Genomic DNA, 15,607 nt, shown 5'->3' with positions numbered 1-15,607 from the left:
TTTGCCACAAAACTGACCCACGGGACCCCATCCCAATAACTATACATATGACGCTTGAATGTTTCCAATGAACGAGGCAGGCTTATTGTTGTTATGAATAGACATTCAAACTCTTTCTTTATCCAACTCTAAATGTGGCTTCATCTTCTTTAACAAATTAAGTGGTGCACCTTTGTATCGCATTGTCGATTCTTGCATGGTGGTGATGGAAATTTTCACATTCCTAAGAGTATTGACAAATTCCTTGTTCTACTGTTGCAAGCTATGCAAGAGAAAAACTACCATATGTATGGTCATGATCTCCTCATAGAAGTCCCACATGATCTCTTTAAGTGTCGATACCTCACCGAGTGTCATTGCTCTCATCCCCCCCATGTAGACCTATGTGGGAGCTGCATTCTTTGCTCCTTCGTGAAGCTATTCTATCTCTTTTTGGGCAACCTGTATATTCTATATCAATTTCTTATTCTCGGCCATCAAATACTGAGTGTTTGATCTTGTCGCACTTGCGAAGGCCAAGTTGGCTTCGGCAATGGAATTTGGATTCCTGTTATTGTCGCCACTATCACCCTTTCTCTAATGAATGCAGGTGATGCATGACCATCCAGAAAATGCTCTCTCTGCACTTGTATTATCCTCTTCTGAAGTTCATTATATGAAAGATTGTACACATCCATTACCAGATCATGATCAAGAGGAACTATGTCCCCTTCCTCGCTCAAGGCTCACTCACTTGTTGGAGGTGGTGGAGATTGAACAGTGACCTATGGAGCATTGAGCATCGGATCAACATCATCATCCTATGGTTTTGGTTCCAAATCCATGTCTAGAACCTCAATCGAGTCTTCAATCTTCTAAGCAAGTTCCCGACCTTGCATATGTTTTCTCTCCCCTTCTGCTGTTGGTTGGTTCTATCCTTTCTCTTGAACTTGAATCAATGTTGTTACTGCTAACATTGTGCCTTGAATTTCTTCTTCTCCCTTCTTCTTCTTCTCCTCCTTCTCTTTCCTTCTTTGTTCTTGTTCTCATTTCTGCACCCTCAGGTCTGCTTCCTGTAAGCTCTACTTTTCTCTATTCCTCTACTCTACTCTCTATATCCTCTACTTCCTTTTGCTTCTATTGCCAAAACTACCCATGTGAATATTGGATCCACTTTCATCTTGTAACTTTTCTCCACTCTGTAATGTCTTCAACCTTTCTCTTTCCCTTATATTATACCAGGTTGATGCCTTCTACTACTACTACTAGAATTACTTCCATCTTAGTGTTGACTCCTTTTCTATAAGCATTTGAGTGTTGACATATACTGATGAGTATACTGGTGTTTGCTCAACTACTTTTAGTGGTCCCTGATGAAGCAACTCTCTTTGGTGTCATGGTAACAATGTTTGCTAGGAGAGAGTGCTTCACAAGTGTGGTAGTTGTGGGAAAAAAAGGACATTCATGGCAAGTAAGCATTGAATTCAACAAATATACCTTCAAAGCATGATGAAGCAGCAAACTAGGCATCTGATGGGAAGGATTGGAAAATTTTCATTGGAAAAAAGGATTGGCATCATATGGGACCTGAGCACTATGGAGTGTCAAAAACCAAGGATGAACCTAGAGGCTTCGGACTGTGCAATGCACGGTCCTATCCTGGGCAGAAACTGGGAGAGATTGTGCATTCCATAGTCTTAGCGGCCAAGTTGACATGTAAACCCCTGGAACTGCGTAGTGCGTAGTTGGAGCCAGCTTGTATTGTGCATTGCATTTTGAGAGGCCAAGCTTATGGCTTAAACCTTAGGATTGCGTAGTGCCTAGCTAGGCAAGGAAAAACCGACCAAGGAAAGTACATATTTTCCCAAGGGAAGTGTGAAAATGTGTTGGAAATAATACTGAGAGGGGGGGTGAATCAGTATTATCAGATCAATAAAACCTTTTCAATTTCATACTCAGAAACATATACGCGACTTCAGTTAAGTGAACCCGCGTGTACACGCGACTGTGTCTAATGCAACTAGTGTATATCCAGAGATCTTATGATTCAGTTAATCTTATCTTCAGTAAATGCATCAGAACATTATTAAGCATATTAACAGTAAACAGGTGCAGTATAACAAAACAGATCATCACACAAATGCCACACACATGAACACCATGATATAAGGTGGAAACCCAATGTGGGTGAAAACCACCTGCTGCAATTTGTCTCTTTCTTCTTTAATGAGAACTTCTTTTACAATGTACTGGTGCAGTCCTTTACCAGCACGCAGGCTACAACCTGCAGAGGGCTACAACCCTCTTAGCTCTTGTACTAGCCGATCCATTTACTAGTACGTAGGTGCCTACCTACAGAATGCTTCTTTACTCGTTTTCCAGCTGCTAGTGGAAGGGAGCTACAACCCCCTGGCTCTTGTACTGGCTGATATGTTTACCAGTACGAAGGTGCCGGCCTACGATCTACCCGGGACCACGTTTCATACATTTTCATACTAGATCCATAACACAATCATCATTGTAGTACAACCTGCATCATCAATCACTGAAACACCCAATTCTGAATCACTGTAACCCTGTCAACAATAACCAGACAATCATAGCAACAACCAGATCCAGCTCCATATTCAAATATCATACTTCACATTGTATACGCTACTTGGATGACCCCAACCTGCGTGTATACGCTCTTTTACCAAAACCAACTCGCGTACAGATCTATAAATTCAACCTTAAAACTCTGTAGCTATATCAGACATCAAAACATACCCAGATCATAATAATAAACATGCGTCAGTAGATCTAGTCTATCCAGAGTCAAACCATATGAAGATAATCATTCCAACCCTTGAGATCTCGTTCCATCATTCATCATCCTCCACATGGGTGAAACCTTGGTTTAGATCACCAACCCATAACCAGCACTTGGATCACACTTCCTTAGATCTTCATCACCCATGCACACTCTCACTCCTTGCTACTTTTCCTTGCCTAATGATCTTCTCCTTATATAGCCTTAGGCCTTGCTCAATACCAAGAGCCAAAACCATAGTAACACAATACCATCAACCTCGAAACTAGGGATCGACACGTCCGTCGAGACACCATGGTCCAAAACCATAGGCACAACTTCCAAGGACTAACTGCCACTGACCAAAGGTACGTTTTCATATGTACGCGCTTTTACTGAAGCCAACCTGCGTGTACACGCTGATTCTCCTTGCTGAACCTGCGTATATCTCTTTCTTGTCCTGCTGTACTGAGATTTGTCCACTAGTTAAGTTGCCATCACCTGTACCAGTCTCTGAGCACCTGTACCAACCTCTGAGTGAGTTGCCATCAAGGACAACACTTGAATCATAATGCCAACAATCTCCCCCTTTGGACTTGATGGCAACCACCACACCAAGTCACTCTCCCCCTTTGACATCAAGGGCAAAGGGTGGACCAAGATATTCTCTTCCTTGGTATACCTTCTGCTGTCCATACTGCTGTCCATACTCCCCCTGAGTACATGCTGAAATCTCCAAATGTGCTCCCCCTTTGTGTATGCCAAAGTGTACCAATCTATCCATCCTGCTCTTGCTGAATTGTGCTGTTCATGCTCCCCTTGACTGTAGGCAAGATCTGCAAAAGATGTTCTTCAAGAAGAACAAAGACTTATACATCATAGAAGACCTTCCTATCACCAAAAGACTCAACATACATTCATCACCCAACCTAGTGGGGATATACCAATATTGACTCATCCACCTAACCATGTGAAGATACATGATAATACATGAACATTTCATCATTCATCCCAGGCATAGTGGGGAAACCAACATAGGCCGTTACATGACCTTGACATCATAAAAGAGATACATGACATAGTGATGAAATATCTAGACAAAGACTTATGAAAGCCACCAACAGCATCATGATCTGTACCATAAGCATCAGCCTGCAATACCATTCCTAAACAGTAAGATGTATCATTTAGCTTCATAGACTTTATCAACACCTTCTAACCATAATGCCAACAATGCATTATTTGAAGAATATTCTCCCCCTGAGTGTAAGCCAACCATGTCTGAACCATTTCCTGAGTCTGTTCTGCTCCCCCTGAGCCTGAGCCAACCATGACTGAACCTGGGTCTGTTCTGTTGCCCTTTCTCCATATACGCGACTTTGCAGCCTGTAACTCGCGTATATACGCGACTTGTCTTCATGAAACTTGCGTATGAGAATCAGAACACTGAAGTTCTATACCTTCAGCTCCCCCTGAGTCTGTTATGTCTGTGCTGTGCTGAGTACCCTGTGCTGTGCCACATCTTTCTGACTGAACTTCCTTCTTCTTCCATATCTTCACGCATGTTGATGATTTCTTCTTATCATGAGCTTTGTTCCTGCAATCTCTTGCTTTATGTCCAAACTTGTTACATGCATAGCATCTTACATGTTTCATATTCCTCTTGTAGCAATCAGCAGCTTTGTGGCCAAACATATTGCAAGAAAAGCAATATCCATTAAAGTATCTTGAATGTGATGATCTTTCTGCATGATGGTCTTGAAACCTTCTTCTTCTACATATGGCTGCAACATGTCCAAGATTATGACATACAAAACATTCAACATTATTCAGTGGAGGAAATAATCGTCTATCACGTCCATAGTTAGGAGTAGAGAATCTTCCTTGAGGAATTTCTTTCCTTGGTTGTTCCTTTTTGGGCATTTCAGATTTCTCATTAGAGTTTCTTGCCTCACCTTGTGAACTAGATTCACCTTCAACATATTCATGAAAACCAAGACCAGTCTTGATAGCAGGAGATCTTTGACTACTAAGAATATCATCCAAGACTTTAGAGCTACCTTGAAATCGTAAAAGCTTATCCTTTTCTTCTAATTTGCTTTTCAAGATATTTACCTCAACTTGATGTTGTTCTTCTTTTTCCAGACATTGCTTCTTCAAGGTCTCTTCAGCTTTCCTTCCTTCATCCAACTGATGCCTTAGTTTGAGGATCTCGTTTTCTTGCTCTTTATTCAGTGCTAGCAGCATTTCTCGAACTCTGGAGGCACATTCCAACTGTTCTTCTAATCTGATGATTTCTTCTTTGAGGGCATTCTCCCTTTTGCTAGGTAGATCTTGTTGATCTATGATTTGATCTGACGCTTCATTTGCTTGTCCATCTTCAATCTGAGGTGCTTCAGGATCTGAATACTTGCTTCCACACAACGACAGGTTGTCATTGTTCTTTTGAGCTGTCTTCTTCTTCTGACGTGCTTTCTTCCCCATTGTTCTACGAATCTCCTTCAAGCGATCAAGCTTCTCTGAAGGACCTGCTCTGATACCAATTGTTGGAAATAATACTGAGAGGGGGGGTGAATCAGTATTATCAGATCAATAAAACCTTTTCAATTTCATACTCAGAAACATATACGCGACTTCAGTTAAGTGAACCCGCGTGTACACGCGACTGTGTCTAATGCAACTAGCGTATATCCAGAGATCTTATGATTCAGTTAATCTTATCTTCAGTAAATGCATCAGAACATTATTAAGCATATTAACAGTAAACAGGTGCAGTATAACAGAACAGATCATCACACAAATGCCACACACATGAACACCATGATATAAGGTGGAAACCCAATGTGGGTGAAAACCACCTGCTGCAATTTGTCTCTTTCTTCTTTAATGAGAACTTCTTTTACAATGTACTGGTGCAGTCCTTTACCAGCACGCAGGCTACAACCTGCAGAGGGCTACAACCCTCTTAGCTCTTGTACTAGCCGATCCATTTACTAGTACGTAGGTGCCTACCTACAGAATGCTTCTTTACTCGTTTTCCAGCTGCTAGTGGAAGGGAGCTACAACCCCCTGGCTCTTGTACTGGCTGATATGTTTACCAGTACGAAGGTGCCGGCCTACGATCTACCCGGGACCACGTTTCATACATTTTCATACTAGATCCATAAGACAATCATCATTGTAGTACAACCTGCATCATCAATCACTGAAACACCCAATTCTGAATCACTGTAACCCTGTCAACAATAACCAGACAATCATAGCAACAACCAGATCCAGCTCCATATTCAAATATCATACTTCACATTGTATACGCTACTTGGATGACCCCAACCTGCGTGTATACGCTCTTTTACCAAAACCAACTCGCGTACAGATCTATAAATTCAACCTTAAAACTCTGCAGCTATATCAGACATCAAAACATACCCAGATCATAATAATAAACATGCGTCAGTAGATCTAGTCTATCCAGAGTCAAACCATATGAAGATAATCATTCCAAGCCTTGAGATCTCGTTCCATCATTCATCATCCTCCACATGGGTGAAACCTTGGTTTAGATCACCAACCCATAACCAGCACTTGGATCACACTTCCTTAGATCTTCATCACCCATGCACACTCTCACTCCTTGCTACTTTTCCTTGCCTAATGATCTTCTCCTTATATAGCCTTAGGCCTTGCTCAATACCAAGAGCCAAAACCATAGTAACACAATACCATCAACCTCGAAACTAGGGATCGACACATCCGTCGAGACACCATGGTCCAAAACCATAGGCACAACTTCCAAGGACTAACTGCCACTGACCAAAGGTACGTTTTCATATGTACGCGCTTTTACTGAAGCCAACCTGCGTGTACACGCTGATTCTCCTTGCTGAACCTGCGTATATCTCTCTCTTGTCCTGCTGTACTGAGATTTGTCCACTAGTTAAGTTGCCATCACCTGTACCAGTCTCTGAGCACCTGTACCAACCTCTGAGTGAGTTGCCATCAAGGACAACACTTGAATCATAATGCCAACAAAATGACCATATCTAAGTGATGGTGTGAAGTTGAGTGCAGATATGACTAATTGTGAATGAACAATGATATATCAAGTGCGGAAACTGAATGAAAAGGAAGAGAATCAAATCGATAAGGAGAGCCTTCACAACAATGACCATCGATGTATAAATAAAGAAACTGATGCGGCACTTGTGAAAATCAAATGATAAATTGATACAACACTTATACAAGCTAAAATATGTTGAAACACAAGCAACCATGAAGTGAAACAAGAAAAATGACAAAAAGCAACAAAAAAAGAGACAAAAGATGATAAAAGAAAAACTCACCTGGATAAGAAACAACTCCACTGAAGGTTCATTGATGTCCTTAGAAATTCCAGAGTTCCAAGATTGAATTCACAAATGAGCTCTAGAGGAGTCTATTAACTATATCTGAGAAAATGAGGGTTTATGACACGTATGCATGAAACCAAGGAAAAGAGACACTTCATGGAAACTTATAAAAATAGAAATGTGTCACCTTTGGGAAAGTAATAATGGATCCCTACTTCCTAGGGATTCTTTTTTCACTTTAGTTTTCTTTATTTTTCAAGGAAACTTGCCATGCACTCTGCTGGGAAAGACTATGCAATTATGGGGAACTAGGCAACTCTCAAGCTCAGTGCACTATGCCATTTCTAAGCTTAGTGAGGGATTGCACGGTTTATATGCTTAGTGCTGGGTTTCCTTCCATGATTGCAAATTTTATGAGCTCAAGGTTGATTTCTAGTCAATATTGTGTGATTCCTATCATCAAGGTTGCTTTCCCTCAAGGATTATGCAATTTATAGAGGCAAGCCCGAAACTGCTGTGAGACCAAGTTGGGAGATCAACTTGTGACTTAGAAAGATAAGCTAAGTGTGAAAAAAAGAAAGCACGAGCACAAATGAAGAAGATAAGTCTCATTCAAAGCATGAATACTTGGACAAGTGCAATATGAGATCCTGTGGATAAGAAGGAAGGCTCCAAAACTAAAGCATAGGCAAAATTTTGGAGGGTGGTTGTAGTCGCTTCAACATTGGCGACACAGTGGTACTCTAACTCTCTATATGGATATTGTCTCATGCCAAATAGGTCTAACTCTTATGGAGGTATTATTAAGTTATTTTATTATCATAGCTTCTTCACTTAGCTTGAATTAAAGATATAATTCCTATCATTCTCTTGATCGACAACACACATACCAAGCAAGTTCGACCGAGTTGTTTCGATTTGGGATGAGGAGTACATAAATGCACAAGTAAAAGGAAATGTCAGAGTCTTAGTTTTCATCTCTGGTGTTGATACACTTCCAACATACCTGGAAAGTACCCCGACAGAGTCACTTTAGGAACACAAGCATGTCTCCATTGCCAGTGAGCCTAGACAATACCCTAGTGAAGTTGCTTTCTTCACCTCTCTATGTAGGAAGTCTTTCTCTTCTTTCTCCCTTTATTTCATTTTTCATTTTTTTCATTTTTACTTGTTCAAAGAACTATGCATAGGAACTTATTTATTTCATGGGTGTGGAAGAAGGATCCTGACTTATTGAGAGCAGAAGAGGTCGTTCCTTCATAGAAGGATATTTATATACACCTTTGAAATACTTGTTAAGGTTCTCCTCCCTTCCTTACTCTACTAAACTTGGTTGAAAAGGGTTAATCGGAAATAGAAGACCGATTAGAGTAGGCAGTAATAGCTAAAAGTGTGAGCATCATGATTTCACTATGACTCTCTCCAAAAGGAATTTTTTTTTCCATCAGAGTATCATGGACTAAAAGAGATGCAAGATTCACATAAAGAGAGGGAATAAATAAATAACTAAGCGCTGATAGTAGTACAACTTCCTTTTGGGCTTCAACCTGCTTTTCTAAGAAGCTAAACATGATCTTATGTGGAAGCTAACCTATGACTGAAAAGGAAACAAACAAAAAGAAAGAAGAAGAGTGGAAATAAAATCAAAGTAAATAAAATCAATGGCAGCAACAAAGAAAAGAAAAACTACTTCTACTCCTAACCTAAACAGAGCATAGGCCAAACTTACGTAAAGTGATACTTCCAATGCAGCCGCTGGTGCATTATTTGGCCTATGTAGGCAAGGGAATGCATATCAAGAAAGACATACAAGCATACCATCAAGAAAGAAAGATAAAACAATACAAACCCAAATGTTCAAAGTTTGAATGAACCCATAGAAAAGTAAAAGAGAAAAGTGCATGAAAGATATTATGTGATTATATCATGGTGTCTTGACACATTGCGAGTTAAAGACATATAAGCATAAACTTTCAAGTTGCAAAGATGAGTGAAGATAAAGAAATAAGAAAAATTTTGTTTTGCAAAAGTTCTTTCCACATACGACTCCTCCAATAATTGAGTGATAGGATCATGTAATATAGATGGAGGATCCAAAAATTGTAAGTCAGATTGATTTTCAATATGTGTGATAGAGTGATGAGGAGCCTCAAAATATTCAACACAATTTTGATCAAAAGTGGAACTAACCTCAAGATTATGAGAACTTGACATAACCGTTAGCTAGGGTTGAAGTGCCTCGATAGCTTGAGGTCGTTCTAACTCATCAGAAGGCAGATCATCACAAATTGGTGCTTGGGAAAGATTAGTACTGCGAAAATCAGAATTGTGACTGAATGAATCAACGAAGAGGTTGCGGCAACCATGTTTAGAAAGGTCAAGATCATAGACAGAGGCATCCTTATGATCTAATGAACCATATAGAGGGGAAGATGAAAAACAATAAATTTTATCCTCTCAGTTTTCAGAAAGATGAGATGAGAGATTATGAAGATCAAGAATAGAAGATTCATCCTCTCCACATCTAGATGAAAAACTGACATCTCACATGTTTTGTGAACGATCGGAAGTAGTAACATCATCAGAAACTAAATTCTCACAACATTCAATAGAAATGACAGAATCATGGGAAATGTCAAGATGATGAAGGAGAGGTGCGGAAGGAAGAGAATCATCCTTCGTCACATATTCTTGTTCAGTTAATGGGTTCCCCACATGATCATCATGAATTATATCGCAAGTTGGTTGCTCAACACCAAATATATCCAACACTTGATCCTCATGAAAATCACAAGAGAGGTTTGAAACAGGTGAACACAACACATCACAATTTAGAGGATCAAAAGGACCAAAGGATAGAGGACGAGAAGATAACACTTCATCACAATCATGATACTAACAGTCCAAACCTGTGCTAAAATTTTGAGTATGTGAGGTGGAAAAATATGGTGGTAGATCAATAGATAAATTTTCAACTTCTCCTACCTCAACGTGTGGAACTAGAGCTATTTGATGAAAGGAGGACAGAGGGTCACTGGGAACAACAATCGTTTCCATCGCAGCTTTAGAATCTCTAACACCGAGGTATGTTGGGAGCGGTTCAAAAGTTTCTAACTCGTGCAGATTTTTGAAATATGAACAAGCTATTGAAATATTCTTGTCAATAACTACCAATCAACTTCATCTTTCAGATATTCAAAACAAAAATGCATTAAACAATTGTGAGAATGATGTAATGATTCGTCATGTGATTTTTGAAATTCTAAAAGTTTATTTTTGAGACGTTTACGATAAAAAATGTCAAAAGCGCAAGACAATTTTGTCACAAGATGCTTGAAAGAGTGTATGGAAGCATCAACTAATGTGTGACACGATTGCCTTATGCACCCTTCGAATGTGAGGATGAACAACCTACAAGTAACATCCTTATAGTGGATGTTGTTCTCTGTGCAAAATTCAATAAAATACAGTATGGTCAAGCAAGGTTATCTCACCCTCACCATCGAATTTAAGGGTTCACAAGTCATCTACAATGCTTGTCGACACTTGTAGAGGTACATATCTGGAAAAACATGTGGGGATTACGATTGTGGAAGAAGTCATTAAATGAGTGTAGAAATTCAAAATAGACTTCAAGGGCTCAATGTAGAAATTTCGTTGTAGATTAAACTGATTATGCAATGTACTAAAGCAAAATACTTAATCTGCCTCTACAATCAAACTTGCAGAAGCTTAATCAATTTTGAGCAAGATCAAATAAAACACATATAACAGAGAAGAAGATTCAATCACGCATGAAACATAGAAGAATACTCCGGGGAAAGCCTTAGCTAAAAACCTCGTTATTTGTATTTTCGTACAAGTGGAAATATCTTAGGATTACAAAAAGCTTTAGCTCAGAAGCTATCAAGCTCTCAGTACAATCCCTCACTGCTGCTCATAGACATAATAGACAACACATATGCCTTCCTTCAGTCCTCCAAGCCTCTTATTTCCTTGCGCAGTTTCCCCTGGGTCCTCCAGCTACCACCTGTGTGTAATAATCCCTCACACACTGCTCTGACCTCTAAAATAACTGCACAATCCTGAAGGAGTGAATTCCTTCTGCATGCATGAGTTTCCTTTATAGGAAAATTCCCCCAACTAATAGTACACTGTCTCTTCCTTTAATCTCAACTGGGTCTTTCTCTGAACTGACATGCATGAGTAATTTATGAGAGAATATCCAGTTATCTGGAGAACACTAGTTGCATGAATGCATGCATTAACTGATTGAACTCACAATTAGTTCCTCCAATTGTTTGGAACTAATTTAACTGGACTTAACTTAGTTAACTGAGCTAACTAATTACAACTCATCCTTATCTCCTTAATTAAGGGATAACTTCCTTAATCAAAGGGATAACTGTTGCATGTCTTCACAAAGACTTCATGTTTGATTTTCTCCAACTAATTAACTCAAGATGAATTAATTAATTATTTTTCAAACAACTGCTGAGACCAAATTCGAATTTTAATTTAGGGACTAATTAAAATTGGAATCTATCCTGAAATGTTATTTATAGCAATGATAATTTTAGCATTTCTATTTTATAATTCCTTGTTGTTATTTTCCACACTGGTACCTGAAATGCTATTTATAGAAATGCTATTTATAGCATTTCTTATTGCTATTTTCAACACTCCCTCTCAACAAGAAAGGCATTCAACTCGAACCCGATCCTGAATCTTTGGAATGTTCTGCATGCAACACTTCTCTCTCGTGTTGTTGCTCCAGCAACCCCAGAAACAAAAATATCCAACCTAAATAAGAATGATGCCTCTGTCATCAAAGTCTCTGACTGCTATTTCCTCTGTCGACTGAAAAATCTGCACCTATGTGCCCTTCAGTATCTGATTGCTCTAGCCTCTGTCACTTTGATCTCTGACTGCATCAATCACACTGATTCCACCTACTGCATCCATGATGCTGCTGGTCCTATCTCCCAGCACAACATCCACAGTGCACCTCCTCTCATCATTATCCATCGTGCTGCCCATTGCTGCACTACAACTTAGTTATTGAGAAGTAAGTAAATGATCTCCCAACTGACCTACCTGTTGGTCTAGAAACACCCTCTGATGTTGAAGCATCTTCTACCACTGATAAGTGCATCCTCTCTGACCTCTGTGCTGCTGCAATAACTCCTTGCATCTCACACTGTTTCACACCTCTTTGTGCCATCCTACACTGGTGCAACACTCCTGTGCATCTCGCATTGTTGCAGCCTGCTAACTCTGCATTGTCTTGGGACTCCTACATTGTAGCTCTCTCTACCACTCCATCAACATCCATCTCTACCCACTCATCCAGTCTTGCTACTCCTCATCTGGGCTCCTGTATCAAGGTCTAATCAAAGAGGCTAGGTACCTCAAGGATCCTACCCCTATTTCAGTCTTCTTGGGACTATCACTTCACATCACCCCACCTCACACCTTGTGGTATGGATGCATGTGATCCCTCTACCCACTTGGCTCAAAATTTCCCCCTCTTGGAGGTCTCTGCATGAGTCGATGCCTCCACTCGGTCTTGTCTCTACTTCTCTAGTTGTGGCTGCTCCACAACCTCCTGAAGCAGCTTCACCAATTATGGCTCCTCCACAATTGTCTGAGACTTCTTCTAGCGCTGCATGTTGAGAGGTAATGTACTCTCCCTCTCAACCACCATGTCTCCAAAATTTGCCTTGCTCCTCAAGGCTTTGCATGCATCTTGAACCTTAAGATCATACAGGTTCTTGACTCGTGAACTGATCTGCTTCACCTGTCTCGTGGTGATGTATCTAAGGAAAACCTTTCCCTTACTGAAGACTGCATCATAGCCTTTGTCCTCCAAGATCGCGATCGGTACCAAGTTCTTCTTTAGTCATGGCACATACTTCACATCTGTCAAGGTGATGCGAGCTCCATGCTCCCTCTGAAAAGCAACCATGCCCACTCCTGAAACACTATACCTTTCATCATTACCCATCTCTATGTGCATCTGGAGGTCTTTCTCCTCCAAGGTACTGAACAAACTCTTATTGTCGGTCATGTGGAATGAGGCTCCACTGTCAAGAAACCAACCACAACCCATCATTGATGAAACCATGCATGCCATGAGGGTAAAATCCAATTCTAACTGAGAGGCCAATGCCTCACCTTCAGATCCTTCCAAGGATGCCTTCTTGGACTTCTTCAATGGACAATTAGTTGCATAATGGCCCACCTCATTACAATTAAAGCATCTCACTTTAGATTTGTCAATCTTCTTCCCTCCATGAGAAGAACTCGATTTGGGATGAGGATCCTTCTCCTTCCCTTTCCTTGCCTTACTCACTAAGGCAAAATTTTCTTCACCCTCCTTAGATGAAGAACCATTTTTGGTGCTCCTCCCGATCTCCTCCTTCATTAGATCTGACCATAGTCATTCCCAATCTGGTAGTTTCTCTCTTCCATTCACTCAGTCCTGGTAGCTATGCCAGCTCTTAGGAAGACCAAGGAGAGAAAGACTCAGCATATCATCATCGGCTATCGTGATTCCTACACTTCCAAGCTCATCTCTGCAGGTGGTGAGATTGTTCAGATATGTAGAGATCATGTCGCCCTTTTCACACTTGATTTTCCGAAGCTTGTCCTTCAGTGCCAGCTTCCTCTGGTCGTTGTTGTTCCGATATAGATCCTTCAATGTCTTCCACATTGAAAATGGAGTCTCGTTCCCATGGAGACTCGAGACAATATGGTCTCAAACTCCCTACAGAAGAATCCTCCTCGTTCTCGCCACACATTCTTCCATTCTGCCAATTCTTGGGCATTAGTTGCTACTAGCTTGGGGACTTCTTAATCAATGAAGTCCTTCAAACCATTGTCCTCTAATACCGCTTCCATTTGATCCTTCCATGCTATGTAATTCAAGCTGCCATCTAGGGCATACTCAAATCTCAAGCCATTGATTGCCATTGGTGAACTTTGAGATGTGATAAGAAATCAATTTTGTACCTACAATCAAGAACTTCAAACTTCAAACTTCTCCATTCTTTGTATATTGTTCTCCGCTTTGGTCACCTTTGCTCTGATACCATGTAGAAATTTCACCGTAGATTAAACTGATTATGCAATGTACTAAAGCAAAATACTTAATCTACTTCTACAATCAAACTTGCGGAAGCTTAATCGATTTTGAGCAAGATCAAATAGAACAAATATAACAGAGAAGAAGATTCAATCACACATGAAACACAGAAGAATACTCTAGGGAAAGCCTCAGCTAAAAACCCCGCTATCTGTATTATCATACAAGTGGAAATATCTCAGGATTACACAAAGCTTTAGCTCACAAGCTATCCAACTCTCAGTACAATCCCTCACTGTTGCTCATAGATAGAATAAACAACACATATGCCTTCCTTCAATTCTCCAAGCCTCCTATTTCCTTGCGCAATTTCTCCCGGGTCCTTCAGCTACCACCTATGTGTAATAATCCCTCACACACTACTCTGACCTTTGAAATAACTATGCAATCCTGAAGGAGAGAATTCCGTCTTCATGGATGAGTTTCCTTTATAGGAAAATTCCCCCAACTGATAGTACAATGTCCCTTCCTTTAATCTCAACTGGGTCTTTCTCTGAACTGACATGCATGAGTTATTTATGAGAGAATATTCAGTTATCTGGAGAACACTAGTTGCATGCATGCATGCATTAATTGACTGAACTCACAATTAGTTCCTCCAACTGTTTGGAACTAATTTAATTAGACTTAACTCAGTTAACAGAGCTAACTAATTACAATTCAAATACAACTCATCTTTATCTCCTTAATTAAGGGATAACTTCCTCAATCAAAGGGATAATTGTTGCATGTCTTCACAAAGACTTCATGTCTGATTTTCTCCAACTAATTAATTAATTATGTTTCAAACAACTGCTGAGACCAAATTCTAATTTTAACTCTCATTTTTAAGTCAGGGACTAATTAAAATTGGAATCTACCTTGAAATGCTATTTATAGCAATGCTATTTATAGCAATGCTATTTTTAGCATTTCTATTTATCATTCCTTGTTTCTATTTTCCACACTGGTACCTGAAATGTTATTTATAGCATTTCTTGTTGCTATTTTCAACACTCAACTTGTCATTTGGCCCTCCTTCTAGTGCCAAAAACGTTGATGGTGTTGAACCCACCAGCATTAAGGGGATCTCCCTAATATGAAGTCTCAACTAGACCTCACACCATTTCGAGTAACTGTCCCAACAGTGGGTGGTAATGTTATTCCTTAACTACAGAAATGTGTAGAAGGAAGTATGATAACTTTGGGTGATAGCAAGTGTGTGACCATACGGAGAGCCAAGTGTGATGCATGAAGGTTCTAACACATGAAGGGAAAAGGAAGCGTGCCCCATAGAAGCCTGTAATAGTATGCAACCTGAAAGGAACACACAAGCAGAATGACATCATAAGATAAGATGCA

The sequence above is a fragment of the Pinus tabuliformis genome, chromosome 1_1 (assembly GCF_031772625.1).
Source record: "Pinus tabuliformis cultivar Carrire ecotype Pingquan chromosome 1_1, CPIR1, whole genome shotgun sequence".
NCBI classification, from domain to species: Eukaryota; Viridiplantae; Streptophyta; class Pinopsida; order Pinales; family Pinaceae; genus Pinus; species Pinus tabuliformis.
Note: the sequence above shows the minus strand (reverse complement) of the source record.